We start from the raw sequence: 16,945 nt of genomic DNA, 5'->3' as shown, positions 1-16,945 counted from the left end.
TGTTTTGGTACCAGTACCATGCTGTTTTGGTTATTGTAGCCTTGTAGAATAGTTTGAAGTCAGGTAGCGTGATGCCTCTAGGTTTGTTCTTTTGGCTTAGGATTACAGCCAGTATCATACTAAATGAGCAAAAACTGGAAGCATTCCCTTTGAAAACTGGCACAAGACAGGGATGCCCTCTCTCACCACTCCTATTTAGCATAGTGTTGGAAGTTCTGGCCTGGGCATTCAGGCAGGAGAAAGAAATAAAGGGTATTCAACTAGGAAAGGAGGAAGTCAAATTGTCCCTGTTTGCAGATGACATGATTGTATATTTAGAAAACCCCATCGTCTCAGCCCAAAATCTCCTTAAGCTGATAAGCAACTTCAGCAAAGTCTCAGGATACAAAATCGATGTGCAAAAATCACAAGCATTCTTATACACCAATAACAGACAAACAGAGAGCAAAATCATGAATGAACTCCCATTCAAAATTGCTTCAAAGAGAATAAAATACCTAGGAATCCAACTTACAAGGAATGTGAAGGACCTCTTCAAGGAGAACTACAAACCACTGCTCAGAATAAAAGAGGACACAAACAAATGGAAGGACATTCCATGCTCATGGATAGGGAGAATCAATATCATGAAAATCGCCATACTGCCCAAGGTAATTTATAGATTCAATGCCATCCCCATCAAACTACCAATGACTTGGAGAAACTACCACAGAATTGGAGAAAACTACTTTAAAGTTCGTATGGAACCAAAAAAGAGCCCGCATTGCCAAGATAGAGCTCTTCTTTATACATCCTGCTTTTGCCATAGTTGCTTCTAATACCATGTGAGATGCACCTTCAGTGAACAGAGTTCTTCCTGAAAAAGATCATCAAATGTGAAACACAACCAATGATAACCCACCTCTCTTTTCCCAACTCTTTCATTCTCTTTGAAAGTAAATGTAATGAACTTTTCCTTTCAAGGACATAAGGTTGTGTGTCCTGACATAATAAATCATGTTTGGATGTGAAAGCTGGGGGCGGTTTTTTTTTCAGGCTCCAGTGGTGTTGGGAAAAGTTTTAGAGGCTGCTGCCCCCATGCTGGCTTCTTGTTATGCCCATGTCGTGCCATAAGAAGTACACAAAAGCATCAGACCTACAGGTGACACTGATAATACCAAATTCTGGCTATGGTGTTGAATGGCAGAAAATCACATTCATTGCTGGTGGAACAAAATCATAAAATCCAGCATTCACACTCCATGATATCTACCCCAGTGAGTTGAAAATTTATGCACACAAAAACCACACTTAGATATTTAGAACAGCCTTATTCATAATTGTCAAAACATGGAAGCTGCCAAGATGTCCTTCAGTAGGTCCATAGAGAAATAAACTATGTTATATACAGACAATGGAATATTATCCAGTGCTAAAAATGAATGAGCCATCAAGCCATGAAAAGATATGGAGGAGACTTAAATGCATATTACTAAGTGAAAAAAAGCCAATCTCAAGAGCTACGTAGTGTATGATTTCAACTATATGACATTCCAGAAAAGGCAAAATTATAGAGACAGTACAGTGGTTGCCAGGAGTTTAGGGGTGGGGTTGGGGGGATGAATAGGCAGAACACAGAGGATTTTTAGGACAATGGAGCTATTCTTTAAGATACTATAATGGTGAATACATGTCATTTTACATTTCTCCAAACCCATAAAATGTACAACACCAAGAGTGAATCCTAATGTAACCTGTGGGCTTTGGTTGGTGACGATGTGTCCATGTAGGTTCATAGATTGTATGAACCACTCTGGTGGTAGTGTACCACTCTGGTGTGAAATGTCGATAGTGGGAAGTGTTGTGTCTATGTTGGGGCAGAAGGTCTATGGGGACTCTACTTTCTGCCCAATTTTGCTATGAATCTAAAATTGCTGTAAAATATAATGTATTAGAAAAACTATTGAGCACTAAAGCAAATGCAGTATTTGCTGGCTCACCAACAGATGATTGGCTATGTTCTCTAATTTGATGTTATTCACTTCAACAGCTTTATTGCCTTCTAAATGTTTGAAGTTCACTCATAATTGGGAAGATAGAATAGCACAGCATTCATTTGCATTATTTCAGGATAGACTGTGATTTCACTGTATTTGGAGTTGTTGTGGATAGGGATGTTGTCTCTTTGCATTCCTAAGACCTAATGTAATGTCTCATACATAGCAGGCACTGGATTAGTTATTGTTGATTGAGAAAGACTTCTTCAAAACGTTTTTTGTTAAGGAGTCTGGGAATCATGGAATCATAGTGACCAACTGTTATGGACTGGATTGTATCCCCCTCCAATTCAGTTATGGTGCTGCTTCAGAAAGAAAAGAGGTGAGCTGTTTTTCAAAAGCATATATCTACTGGCTTTGAAAATGCCTATATCATCATGAATAGAATGTTGGCAAAATTATGAAAGCTGAAGGCTATTCTGGTGAGGTCTCATATGGAAATGAGATGCAGCTTATTAGTAACAGGAGGAAAAGTGATCGTTATAAAGTGGCAAATAACTTGGATGTATCATGTTCTAATATTTTGTGAAAGGTAGAACTTGGAAGTGATGAAATTGTACATTTTGCTGAGGAGATTTCTAAGCAAAGTGATGAATGAGTGACGTGGTTTCTTTTTACCACTTGTAGTAAAATGCAAAAGAGATACATTAAAATAATACTTAAACAGAAAGGAATCACAGGCTAGGTGCAGTGGTTCACTCCTGTAATGCCAGCACTTTGGGAGGCTGAGGAGGGCAGATCACTTGAGGTAAGGAGTTCGAGACCAGCTGAGTGAAAACCTACCTCTACTATTTTTGTAAAAATACAAAAAAATAGCTAGGCGTGATGTCATGCACATGTAGTCCCAGCTACTGGGGAGGCTGAGGCATGAGAATCACTTGCATCTGGGAGGAGGAGGCTGCAGTGAGCCGAGATGGCACCACTACACTCCAGCCTGGGTGATGGAGCAAGACTCTGTCTCAAAAAAAAAAGAACCACAGCTTGAACATCTGGAAAATCCTCAGCCTACCTATATTGCAAAACATAAGACACATGTTCAGCTGGGTGCAGTAGCTCACGCACATAATCCCAGCACTTTGGGAAGCTGAGGCGGGCGGATCACCTGATGTTGGGAGTTCAAGACAAGCCTGACCAACATGGAGAAACCCCATCTCTCTACTAAATATACAAAATTAGCCGGGCTGGTGGTGCATGCCTGTAATCCCAGCTACTCGGGAGGCTGAGGCAGGAGAATCGCTTGAACCTGGGAGGCGGAGGTTGTGGTGAGCCAAGATTGAGCCATTGCACTCCAGCCTGGGCAACAAGAGTGAAACTCCGTCTCGAAAAGAAAAGAATGGAAAAGAGAAAAGAAAGCAAATGAGAAAAGAAAGGAAAATAAAGAAAAGAAAAGAAACAAGTTCTGAACAGAAAACAAAAGGTGTGGCAGAACAGCCATATGATGGAGATCATGGGTGTGACTCATGGATTTAATCAGCCATCTCAGGAAAAGCCAAGAATGGAGATGGATTATATCCACAGAGATAGAGCTAGTTTGAACTAAAGAGGAATTAAAAAGTGGGATGGCATAAAGGAAGACTGTCAAACTTCTTGGATACTACAGGACAGGACAGTAAAGCTGTTAGGCTGCAAACATTTTCTTGAATGCTGTATCATTCAAGAAAAGAAAATGTCCATGAAGATGACTCAGTAGTCATCAGGGCTGCACCCTCCCCAGAGGCCCCGGGAGGACATCAGGACTCTCCGTCCCCAACGTGCAAAGGAAGGGTGTGGCTTTGGTTTCCTAGGCCAGGCAGCTGTTGCATAGCATCTTGGTTTTCTCTAGGAAGATTATGATTTTTCAGAGTGGATATTTTATTTTATTTATCCCGCTTGAGATGTGTTGACCTTATCAGATCTTTGTTTGATATTTTATTGATTCTGGAAAATCAAACATTTCTGAACTATTTTTCTTCAAATATTACTTCTGTGTCACTTTCTCACCTCCCCCAGTGACACCAATTAAATGCATGTTAGGCTATCTCAATGTATTCCCAAAGTTTCTACCTTCTCTTCTGTGTTTTCATTTTTAGGCTGCTTTCTGTATATTTTCTTAGGACCTTTCTTCAGGTCTGTTAATTTTTTCCTTCATTTAAATAAGATCTGAAATCACTCCCATTCAATAATTGAAAAAGGAACAATTTCAGTTTTAAAGTTTTCAGTTGTAAAAATTGTATTCTATTCATTTTCAAGTTTTTATGTTATTTTTTTCTATTTTTTAAGTAACCAGTTTCCTGATCAAATTTTACTATCTTGGCTTTTATTTCTTTTTTCTTTCTTTAAATTTTAAAACTTTTAAGTTCTGGGATACCTGTGCTGAACGTGCAGATTTGTTACATAGGTGTACATGTGCCATAGTGGCTTGATGCACCTGTCAACCCATCATCTAGGTTTTAAGCCCTGCATGCATTAGGTATTTGTCCTAATGCTCTCCCTCCCCTTGCCCCCCAGCCACCTGACAAGCCCTGGTGTGTAATGTTCCCCTCCCTGTGTCCATGTGGCTTTTATTTCTTAGAACAAAATCATATTTGCTTAATCATCTAAGCCTCAAGATCTGAAATGTGAACACTTTTTGAGAATATTTCTTTTGTGAATTATTTCTCTTGATTTTTCCTTACAGTATCATGTCTTGTGTGACTTTTTATCTTTATGTATATCTTTATTTATATCTGGAAATTGTATCTGATAACTGTATTCCTAGGTCTCTGAATCACACAAATGAAAATGACTAAGGTCCATGAAAATGTGATTATTGGTTTGCTTTTTGAGCTATTAGAAGAATAATAAATTATGTAACCACATTATATGTGAAAGAGAAAATATCAGTTCTCATAAAATATAAGACTTTTACTTAATATTTTAATAATAAACTCATCCTTAAATTTTGACAGTTTTATGCTAGTACTATTGTTTAGAGTTGACATATAAAAATAATAGATATTCAGAACTGTTAAGAATTTAAAATATTTTATTCAGTGTCAACAATTATATAACTTTTTGGTTTGAAAAGTAATCTTTATACAAATATAAACAAAGCTGAATAATATCTGAATAAAAATGTATTTTTGTACTAAGGTATTTTGCATTAGATATTGAAGACTATTTTGATAACACATTTCTGATGTACTCTGCACATTGGAGTTAAGGAAGATCAATTTCTTTTGGTTACAGGTTGGGTCACTTTGACCTTGTCCCCATCATAAGAATGGGCTTCCTTAATTTTGAAGATGTTCTACACACATCATATAGGTCAGGATTTATCAATATAGTAATTGTGCTAATTTAAGTTGCAAGTAAAAGAAAATCCATCTTAAATTTGCCAACCAATAGAGGGATATGACTTACTGACAAAACTCAAAGTATAGGTTTCAGGACTAGTGTATTTCAGTGTGTTAATAAAATCATAATACCTGGTTCGTTTCTATTAAGTCACATTTGGTTTCTTGTTTTCAGATAGTTTCCCTTGCAAAGTTATCAAAGTGCTCCCCAGAAGACATTAGGTATTTGCTTTCTAGTCTACATACAATGAAAAGGAAAAAACGTCAGTTCCTGAAGCTCTCTCAAAACATCAACAGATGGAAAGACGTGCCCATGTCCTCCCCTCCCTCCACTCTGGGGGCTTGGAAATGCCGCAGCAGGGAGCAGGCCCCAGGCTGGACCTGCCCTGTCCTCACAATGAGTGTGTGCAAAAGTGAACAATAAATCATTTCAAAGATGCAAGGAAGAAAAACCAAAACATCAACAGAATCTTCTTTCCCATAATCTTCATGCACCTCCTGGTCCGGATGAGTTTATGTTCCCATCTCTGAGCACAGGGATTGATTGTGATGGCATTTATAGGACTGAGCGCCCCACACTCTGTGATCCAGCATGGAGTTATGATTTACATCACCACAGGAAGAGTACAGAGGCTTCAACAGAAAAAAAGGTAAATTTCCAAGTAAATGGGCAATCGGTTTGGGGAAGGCATTAAAAGTTTCTGCTATATCAGAGATATGATCCAAATTACAAAGTGTTGCAAATGAAAACATTTATGCTTAGTTTAAATAGTTTTCAGAAGATGTGTGCTAGGCAAAGCCATCATCCTTTGATTAAAGTTTCACTGAGTTGCTGTCACGGAGTGAATAGGAAATATTTGTACCTGGAAATGGATTTTTTTCTGTTTTAAAAAGAGAAGTTTTCCAGTTCTTTGAAATTATCAAATATATTAACCATGAATAATCATTACCTTAATAAAGAGTTATTTTCGCTTTTTCAAAAAAAAAAATCCAAACACAGAACCAATAACAACAGTGACGAAATCACAAAAGAAAAGGTCCACAACAAAAGCACTGATATGGAGCACAGAAGATCTAGAATCATACAAAGACTCTAAGCCTGACTCACACGTTGACTGTTGCGACGTTAGTGCAAAACGTACAATGATACGTATATACAAAACTTACAGTGATATGTATATACATTTATAATTATATGTATACATAATCCATTTTACCTGGTTTTGGGTCTCATAAGAATAACAAATAATTTATATTTCAGGAGCCCCACAATGAATTAATGTATAGACAGATGTATTGATTCATTTGTTTCTATTTTATTGTTAAAGATTTAATTTTATCACAAATGAACATACAATTTTTACCCTCTTAAACATTTTTAAGTATACAGTTCAGTATTTAGTATATTCATATTGTTGTAAATCCAATTTTCACAACTCTTTCATCTTGCAAAAATGAAACTGTGTACCCATTAAACAACTCCCAATTTCCCCTGCCCCACCCCCTAGTAACCCTCTAGTATCATACATTCCACTTTCTGTTTCTAGGAGTTTGCCCATGCAAGATACTACATATAAATAACGTTATACAGTATCTGCCTTTTGTAAATGGCTACATTTCACAATGTAGTCAAGGTTCATCCATGTTGTAGCACGCATCAAAATTCCTTCCATTTTGAGGATGAATAACATTTCATTGTATGCCAAGACATATATCACATTTTGCTTATACAGTCATTCATTGATGGACACCTAGGTTGCTTCTACTTTTTGGCTATTGTGAACAATGCTGCTTTGAACGTGTGTATAAAACTATCTCTTTTAGACCCTATTTTCAGTTTTACTCGGTATGTGTCCAGGAGTGGAATTGCTGGATTATACAGTAATTCTGCTTTTAAGGTTTGAGGAACTGACATACTGTTTTGCATAGCATCTGCACCACTTTAAATCTCTTCCAACAGTGTACAGGGGTTTCAGTTTCTCCACCTCCTTGACAACATTTGTTATTTTCTTTTTTAAAATATAGTGGCCCTGGTTATTATTCACTAGATTATCTTCTTCAGTGTTTGAGTTTTATAAGAATATCAATTCTATTTTTCTATTATCCTTTTATAAATATTTCATATAAATATCTCATCAAATAAGATAATTTATTGTTAGTTTTTATTTCAATGCTTTGTAGTGAAGGCCACTGAAGATATATAAATGATACATTTTGCGTTGACTCCTTTGTGAATGGCTATCAATAAAAATTTTTGAATAACTTACTATGTGCCAGTCACTCCACAGCGTTCTAAGTAGGCTTTAACATTGCCATGTTAAACTTCTCCGCTTGTGATTTCTATATCTAACCCAGCTGGCAGCAAGACAGTTTTGTTTCTTCATTGAAATGGCTCTGGCTTTATGTAGACCATTCATTCACTTTCCATGCCACTTCCGTTAAATATTTGTGGTTCATATTTTCAACTCAAGTAAACATTTTTTTTTCAATACTCTGCTGCATTCCTGATGTCATACACACTATGCAAACGGTCAAAAAATAACTGGTCCTTTTCAGGAGAAGTATTTCATTAAAAATAACTTATGAAAACATGACCAAAATATGATAGACTATTCATTTGTCTTTTAATTAGGTAAATGCTTATTTGTCTTTCTCAAATGTTTCACCTTCTTCTATAATTTTATCATTTTACTTTTTTACCTTGTCTTTTGATTTCTAGGTTATATTCATTTCTACAAGACCACATTTTAATTTTTACTTCATTTTCTATACATTTCGCATTCCTATCTGACAAGCTTCCTGTGTTATTTAGTGGTATAAAAGTAATTGCTTCTTTTTCATTTATATTTTACTGTCTGTGACATCTTTACAATTAGTTGATAATTTCTGTCATGCATCACAATAACTCGTTGCTATAAATGTACTATTTTTAAAATTTTCCTCAGCTCCTTTTCTCATTTTTCTTTTAATTCTTCATGTATTCTATTTTCTGATTCTTGTGTTTTAGGCTTCAAAAATACTTTTATATATCCCTCTGGATTACTTTAGTTTCACAATTATTCTTTAAATTTTATATAAGCCTTACATACATTTAGTATTTTCTGACTAATGACATTGTATTTGAAGCTTGAGTATAAATACAAAAAATCTTTTTTTCCCAAGACATTTAATAAAAAGAAATAGTGTTAATGTAGTTAGAGCAGATGACTAGATGAAATGCACGACTTTCCCACCCATCAATAATGGTGCCTCTTTCACTTTGCCACAAAGGACATGCCTTATATAAAGGATAGTATTTTCTTTACTATCTGCTTATGAAGATTTCACAAGCCTTATGCCTGTGATAGTTAATTTTAACATATTAACTTGTGTGGGCCCAGCGCCCAGATACTTGGTCAAACATTATTCTAGATTTTTCTGTGAATGTTTTTTGGATGAAATTAACATTTAAATTGGTACACTCTGTAAAGCAGATGACCTTCCATTCTGTGGGTGTGCCTCATCCTATCAGCTGAAGGTTTTGACAGAATGAGGGCTGACTTCTCCCAAGCAGGAAGGGATTGTGCCAGCAGACTGCTTCGGATGCAAACGGCAACTGTTTCCTGGGTCTTCAGCCCGCCGGCCTACCCTGTGGTCTTTTAGGCTTTTAAGGGACTGGCTCACATGATTGCGTGTATCGATATCTATATCTGATCTATATCATCTGCATCACTCATTTCTCTGGAGAACCCTAATATATGCCCTTAAAGGTCATTTTATATGAAGCGTTTATTTTTGCCAGACATGATTGTGTTGCACTAATATTTGCCTGCCTTTTCTTAAAATTATGCCTTCATTTTTTTGTTGAATGTTACATCTGTGACTTAGCTTTCTAGTGTGAGTGTGTTATTTGTTGTCAACATGAAAAATACACATACACAATGTAATAAACACTAAAGGAACTGTGGTGACCAAAATGCAGATGGATGTGAGAAAGAAGGGCTGTGAGCTGCCACCTCATTAATCCACAATGGCACCATTTTCCTCTCACCTGAACTTTTAGAAACTTTTTTTCCACCTTACAATTGCTTATGCAATAAACTTCACTCTCATTTAGACTCCATAACTTATCCCAGAAACCTTAATGCCTCTAAGCAGCAACAAATAGACTGACAAAGAGATGTGTTACCTTGTTCAGACAACCCGATGATTCTGTGAAAGCACATAATGACCATCTTCACTTTACGTAGTTAACCTGAACTGCCAATTAAATTGAACTGTTCTCATGTGACGTAGTTATTGGCCTAGCTTTTTCCCTGTATTCTTGTACTGGAGACATTTAATATGGTCATCATACGTGAAGGTAAGTTATTTCAAATAAATATACTAATTGGATCAGACTCAATTCTATTTTACTTTTCATATTTCAGCTGTGCATGTATACATGCACTATTAATTTGGTTTTAATTATAATTTTGATTAATAATTTGAATCTAAACTTATCCCCGTCCCTGATACTTACCCAGCCGGAGCTAGCACAATCTTTGACTGGATTATAGCAATTGCCTCCAAATGAACCTACTGCGTTTGCTTTTGCCTCCCATTAATGCTTGCACTCAGTCCAGCGGCCAGAATGTTCCTTTAAAGATACACATCGAATCACATTACTCCTCTGCTCACAACCTTCCCATGGGTCTTAATCATACTTCAACTGAAGACTAGAATTGTTAAAATTGCCTGCAAAGTGCATTATGATTCAGTGCTCAGTACCTTTCTGACTATTTCTCCTCCTGCTTTTCCACTTTGCTTTCTCCACTGAAGTTATGCTGGCGTCCTTGAAGTTTTCTTCTCAGCACTTTTCAGCTATAGGAGGTTTGTGCCGTATCCTCCTTCACCTGTAACAGACTCTTGCGGGTATTTCTACAACTCACTCCTCATGTCATTTACATCTTCTCTGAAATGTTAACTTCACAGTGAAATCTTCCTTCAATATCCTACTGAAAGGTGTACCAAGTTTACCAGCCCAGCAGGAGCTTCTGTCTCCTCTGTGATTTGTTTCCCTCCAAAGCACTTATCGCCTTCTAATAAATTATACAACTTATTTTACTTTTTCTCTTTGTCTCTTTTTATTGCTTTTTTGGTTCATTTCTTATTGTATCTCTTCCACCAAATAAATTTTGAATAAAACATTTTTACTAATTTGTCTCATCTCCGTAATTTCAGCAAAAACAGACCTTCATTCAGCTTAGGAACATAATAAATAGGACAAAGTTGAATAAACTAAATGGAGGGGAGTGAAGTATTCCAGATGGAAGAGGCAGTACGTGGCCAATAGGAAACAGACCATGTGCGCTGGAGAAAAAGGATGGCCAGACTTGCAGAAACCTGGAATTGGTGATTGGCTTTAGAAGTGGAGAGACAAAAAAGGAGGCATAGAAAGTGCCAACATTTGGCTACACAGGGAAGAAAGACGTAAAATAATAAAAACAGTGGCATCACCTGTAGACTCAAATCCTGTGAGTGAAGGACCTGAGCAATGAAGGATGGATTGAACTTGTGATTAGCCTTCTTCAGCATATGTAAAATGATGTCTGCTTTTCTCTATTTGTGATTTTACCGACTTTATATATAGTAGTTTCCCCATATCCATGGAGGATGCATCCCAAGACCCCCAGAGGATGCTTGAAACCACAGATAAGAACAAACTCTATGTATCCTATGATTTTTCCTGTACATCCTTACCTATCATAAAGTGAGTGTATAAATTAGGCACAGGAGATTAAAAACAATAACTCATAATAAAATAGAACAATTAGTACAACCTAATGAAAGTTATCTGAATGTGATCTGTCTCAAAATATCTTATTGTAGTGTACCATGAACACTGGGGTAACTGAAATGATAGAAAACAAAATTGCTGATAATGGGGGATATTGTAGTAAAATAAAGGGGGATGGGTAGAGCGTAGGAAGCATTCACAATTACAACAGTTGGCAGTAGGGAAAGAAACATACTTTAAATTGGAATGTGGATCACATGGCTGCCTCCTGCCAGTCATGATCGCAGGGTACAGAGGCCTCTGGTATGTCAGGTCTTCTCTCCCACCATTAATACTGCCCAAAAGACTCCATCAGCAACCAGAGCTGAATCGTACACAACGCAGATTGTCATTTCTGATGACTTTGACTTAAACAAACAGACATATTTTTAATATTTTTAGTGTGTGCAAAACTAGCAAGGCCTAATGAATTGAGTATGGAGTATGTGGATGAGGGTTGTGGCCTCTGTAACGTTTTTCCAACCAGAACCTACTGAAATAGCACAGATGGTGATGAGTACGGTTCAAACACAAGAATTCTTGGGTAAGTGACAAGAATCTCGGTCTCCTGCCATTTCCATTTCTGCATTTACTTACTGTGTGAATTTGGAGAAGTCATGTAATCTTCTGGCTTCAGTGTGTTTATCTCTGTAATTAATATGTTCAGTAACAGTTCTTCCCTCTGACCTAAAAATAACCACTTCTTCCAAAGGTATATATTAGAACTATATACATGTATAATATACAAATATCTAACATTTATATATGTAATATATGTAATAAACATATTACACATGTAAATTTAATGATCTACCCTATTCTCAGCCTCTACTTTCCTCTGACAATGACATCATTGAAATACTATAAAAAGCTCATATTATAGAATCTTTATATTTAAAAAGGTTTTGTAATGCTCTAAACTTAATTGCATATTGCTAAGTGAAAGAGGCCAGTCTGAAAAAGCTACATACTGTATGATTCCAACTATACGACATTCTGGAAAAGCCAAAACTATAGAGACAATAGAAGTATCAAAGGCCTTTAGGGGGTTCAGGGAAATGGGTGAGGAATTAAATAAATGGAGTACAGCACACTTTTAGGGCAGTGAAACTATTGTGTATGGTACTCTAACAGTGGATATGTAACATTACACTTTTATCAAAACCTGTAAGCCCCAAACAGAATGTTGTAAATGTAAACTCTGGAATTCATTTATTTGTAGAGACAGGACTTTAGTTAAAAGTCCATATTGGTTTTTTAATGGTATCAAATATGCCACACCAACGCCAGATGCTAGTAAGAGCAGAAACTGTGTTGGGAGGAGGGAAGACGTATGGGAATTGTACTTTCTGTGCAATTTCTCTCGGTAAACCTAAAACTGCTCTAAAATTTTTCTATTGAATTTTTCAATTATTCCAGTTATTCTCTATAAATTAGCATACCTATCAGCCCCCAATTACCTTGCTAATTTTAGGTTACTTATTTATATATGGTTCTCGATTTAGTCTCCTTGGGCAAATAGTAAACTGCATGGCTTTTACTCTCTCTGACTTTCTTTTTCTGCCCTTCACAGAAATTGAAGTTGAAGTATAAGGAGAATTTTTACATCACCCAGGTTCTAATTTGGAAGGTTTCTAACAGCACTCTGTCCTCTTCTGGTGCTCACTGTCAAAGAATTTGCACCCTGCAACACTAAGTGTTTGTGCTAGAATCCACTTCTGATGTTGGCTGCTCTGACACAGCTTCCATTTGGTATTTATGTTGAGTTCTTTCATTTTGTGTTGCTCTAATAGAATAGACTGTGTAATTTACAAAGAATGAAGTTTTATTTCTTACAGTTCTGGAGGCTGGGGAGTCCACCCCAGGTGCTGGCATCTTGTGAGAACCCTCCTGCTGTGTCATTCCATGGCAGAAGGCAAAAGTGCAAGAGAATGCCAGAGAGCAAGAAGGGGAAGAACTCAGTTTTATAACAAACTCACTCTCAAGATAACTAACCCGTTCCTGCTATAGCAACATTCATCCATTCATGAGGGGCAGAGCCCACATGATCCAATCACATCTTACTTGGCTCCATCTCTCAACACTGTTCCATTAGGAATTAAGTATTTAACACATGACCTTTGGGAGACGCATTCAAACCATAGCATATGTCCTCTATGCAGTTGCCTTGTCTAGATGTGGGACACTGAGAATTTACCACCCTTCCAGCATTGACGTGCTCTCTAGGTGGCTCAAGAATTCTTGGCTGTGTCTCCACCAGGCTTCAAGACCCTCCATTAGCCTGGCTTTTGGACCTCTGTGGTTCCAGCCCTTGCTAGACACGGGTTTCTCTAAGAGATCTGTATTCTCCACAGTCTGTATACAGAAAAGACAGTCTCAAATCTCCTCTGATTTAGGGCCCTGATAAAAATTACTTGGTGTTCTACTCTACAACCTCACCATACCCCTTCAGGTTTTGAACCTGAAAGAGACAGAATATGGAACACTTTCTTAAAAATAAATGCATACTTGACATTAATAAGGGATTTACAATCTATTCACTATGAAATCCTCAGGAACATACAGGTTTTTCCAAGAAGCAAAAAACAATTATTTTCATTTAAGTCATATGTCAATTAGTATTTTTTACACAACTAAAAATCTCATTTTTGTTATGAAATGTGAAACACATTTCCTTTGTTTTTGAGGCAGGGTCTCACTCTGTCGCCCAGACTGCATTGCAGTGGGGTGATCTCGACTCATTGCAACCTCTGTCTCCCGGATTCAAGTAATTCTCCTGCCTCAGCCCCCCAAGTGGCTGGGTTTACAGGTATGTGCAACCATGCCCAGCTAATTTTTTTTGTATTTTTTTTTAGTAGACATGGGTTTTTTTTTAAATTTTATTATTATACTTTAAGTTTTAGGGTACTTGTGCGCAACGTGCAGATTTGTTATATATGTGCCATGTTGGTGTGCTGCACCCATTAACTCGTCATTTAGCATTAGGTATATCCTAATGCTATCCCTCCCCACTCCCACCACCCCACAACAGTCCCCAGTGTGTGATGTTCCCCTTCCTGTGCCCATGTGTTCTCATTGTTCAATTCCCACCTGTGAGTGAGAACATGTGGTGTTTGGTTTTTTGTCCTTGCGATAGTTTGCTGAGAATGGTGGTTTCCAGCTTCATCCATGTCCCTACAAAGGACATGAACTCATCCTTTTTTATGGCTGCATGGTATTCCATGGTGTATATGTGCCACATTTTCTTAATCCAGTCTATCATTGTTGGGACATTTGGGTTGGTTGCAAGTCTTTGCTATTGTGAATAGTGCCGCAATAAACATACATGTGCATGAGTAGACACGGGGTTTCAGCATGTTGGCCAGGCTGGTCTTGAATGCCTGACCTCAACTGATCCACCTGCCTTGGCCTCCCAAAGTGCTGGGATTACAGGCATGAAGTCACCACACCTGGCCACATTTCCTTTTTGAAATGTGATTTATTTTATGAGGAAGTGTGTGAAATATGAACAAATGAATAAATAAATCTCATTTTTTATGTTAATGGATTTGTGATCAGGCCAAGAAATAAACAGAAGTAGTAAATGAGAGATGTTGGCTTGGACTTATGTGAGTTCCTGTGTGTTTGCTAATTGGTAAAGGAAATGGGCCAACACCAACTTGGAATACATTGATGTTGATTTCTAATACTTCATCAGAGGCAAGCATTTAGGGAAGTGGAGCAGACAAAATCAAGGACTTGGTCAGGGCTCAGCAAGAACTGGGTTTGCTAGATGTCTGCTAGGCAGCTTTCATCCCATTAACCTCTGGGATACTGTGTCCGTGTTCTGGATAAACAGAGGAATCGACTCTGTAGAGCTACTATCAACAGAGTCTTAGGCCACCTTCAATATTTCCCCTTGATTCCTGTGGGTAACATGAGAGCCAAAATTTCATCCCAGCCATGCTAATCACCATTGTTTATGAGGTTCTTAGATACCCAGAGGCTTTCCAACATGGCCACTCACAAGATGGAAGCTAAGTAGCACTGAAATGTACATTTAAATCAAAAAATATTAATAGAACATTAGATAAGATTTCAACCACCATAGTAAGTAAAAGCTCACATCTAATCCATTTAGAAAGGTCTCTGGATACAGTATACAAAATCATTTGTATAAAAATACCTATACATGCAAAACTCAGTTATATTTCTATGTATCAACAATTAATAAAAAGAAATGCAAAGAATAAACCTGGAGGACCTAAACTATCAGATATGGAATGTGTTATTAATTTACAGTAAGTCAGGTGATAAGCACAGGGTAGAAAAACCATCAATGGAATAAAATGGAGTCTAGAAAAAGATTCAAAAGTACAGAAAACTTGATTTATGACATATGTGGCACTGCAGTTTACAGAAAAAGCTCAACTTTTAAAAAATTTTGCTGAGTCATTGACTATCAGTTTGGAAAAACAGTGTTGTAGCCCTTACCTTATACCACAATTAAAAATTTATCTCAGTTGCATAGATCTAAATGTGAACAGCAAAACAATAAATGTTATACAGAAAAACACAGATCACATCATAGTCTTTAGAGGTGGCACACATTTTTAAAACAGAACACAAAAAGCATGATCCACAGGGGGAAAAAAGAAAACTGGAGTATGTTACAATTGAGCATTTTATTCAGGAGAGCAGTGGGACACAACACGAAGTAAAAGATGTTCACTATGTATATATACAATTTAACACTCACATCTAGAATACACAAAAAGAATGTACCAAAGAACAGAATATGTATAAAGAACTACTACAAATTGAAAAGGGTAAGTCAAGAGATCCAAAAAAAATTAGCCAAAGGGTTGAATATATATTTTCAAAATTATATATATATACATATGGACAGTAACACTAAAAGTGGCTCAACTTATAAGGAAAATTAACTTAGTGTCAGTAAATACACACTCTAGTGATTATAATGAAATTAGACAAAACTAATTTTTTTTTTATATAAACTACTGATGAGAGTTTAAGCTGGCAAAAATTCTTAGGAATTCTGTTTGGCGGTATCTATTACAACTGAAAAAGTGTTCAGAATCAGTAAACCCACTGCAAGCTATGTGCCCAACAGAAAATAGTACCGATTTTTACCAAGACGTGCTAGAATGTTAATAGAAGCAGTCATGGTGACGGTCCTACCTGAAAAGTGCATAAATGCCCATCCACATTAAAATTTATAAATTAATTGTGGCATAGTCACATAATGACACTTCCAGAAAAATGTGGAAGAATCCTACAAACATACTGCTAAATCAAAGCATCCAGACACCAAATGGTACATACTGCTATATTTAAAAACTGGCAAAACAAGTCAATGCTGTTAGAATTTAGGATATGGTTATCTTCAGGAAAGGAACGGCAGGTAGAGACTGGAGAGGAGTACTAGAGAGACTTTTGTGGTGCAGATAATGTTCTGTTTCTCAGCCTGGGATCCTGCTAACCAGGCATACTCAATTTGAAGAAATTCATCAACATATTTGCATTTATGATACGGACACTTAGAATCTTGAATATATTATCTGAATGAAAATTTTTTAAATAATCGATTGATGGAGGAAACTGAATGATGACTAAGAAGAAAGGGACATGAAATTTGATATACATAAGTAGTTGAATAAGTTATCAATGTACAGAGTAGTGCAGGAATAATAATTCCTCCAGTAAACAGACTTTTACAAATTTTAGCAAGCAGTGTAGTATTTCCAGACCAAAAGAGAAAGAAGGAAATGATTCATGACATACAATTTGAATCTTTG

General features: G+C 36.8%; 1 protein-coding gene across 15 annotated transcripts in view; it reads left to right on the top strand.

The window, feature by feature from the left end:
* Positions 1–16,945, top strand: part of LOC115934578 (ubiquitin carboxyl-terminal hydrolase 6-like) — a 104,943-nt gene that overhangs the window by 28,056 nt on the left and 59,942 nt on the right. For 5 of the 15 annotated variants that reach the window (XR_008679500.2, XR_010133836.1, XR_010133835.1 and 2 more), the window contains 3 exons: positions 5,526–6,000; positions 12,721–12,899; positions 13,839–13,956. The exons of 9 other annotated variants lie outside the window; for them this stretch is intronic. The gene's annotated coding sequence lies outside the window, so the exon portion shown is untranslated. Of the gene's footprint in view, positions 1–5,525; positions 6,001–12,720; positions 12,900–13,834; positions 13,957–16,945 lie in introns of all 15 variants that reach the window. One more of the 15 variants, XR_010133837.1, reaches the window with a different exon arrangement.

Source organism: Gorilla gorilla, chromosome 4 (assembly GCF_029281585.2).
Source record: "Gorilla gorilla gorilla isolate KB3781 chromosome 4, NHGRI_mGorGor1-v2.1_pri, whole genome shotgun sequence".
NCBI lineage: Eukaryota > Metazoa > Chordata > Mammalia > Primates > Hominidae > Gorilla > Gorilla gorilla.
Note: the sequence above shows the minus strand (reverse complement) of the source record. Positions and strands in the feature narration are given on the sequence as shown.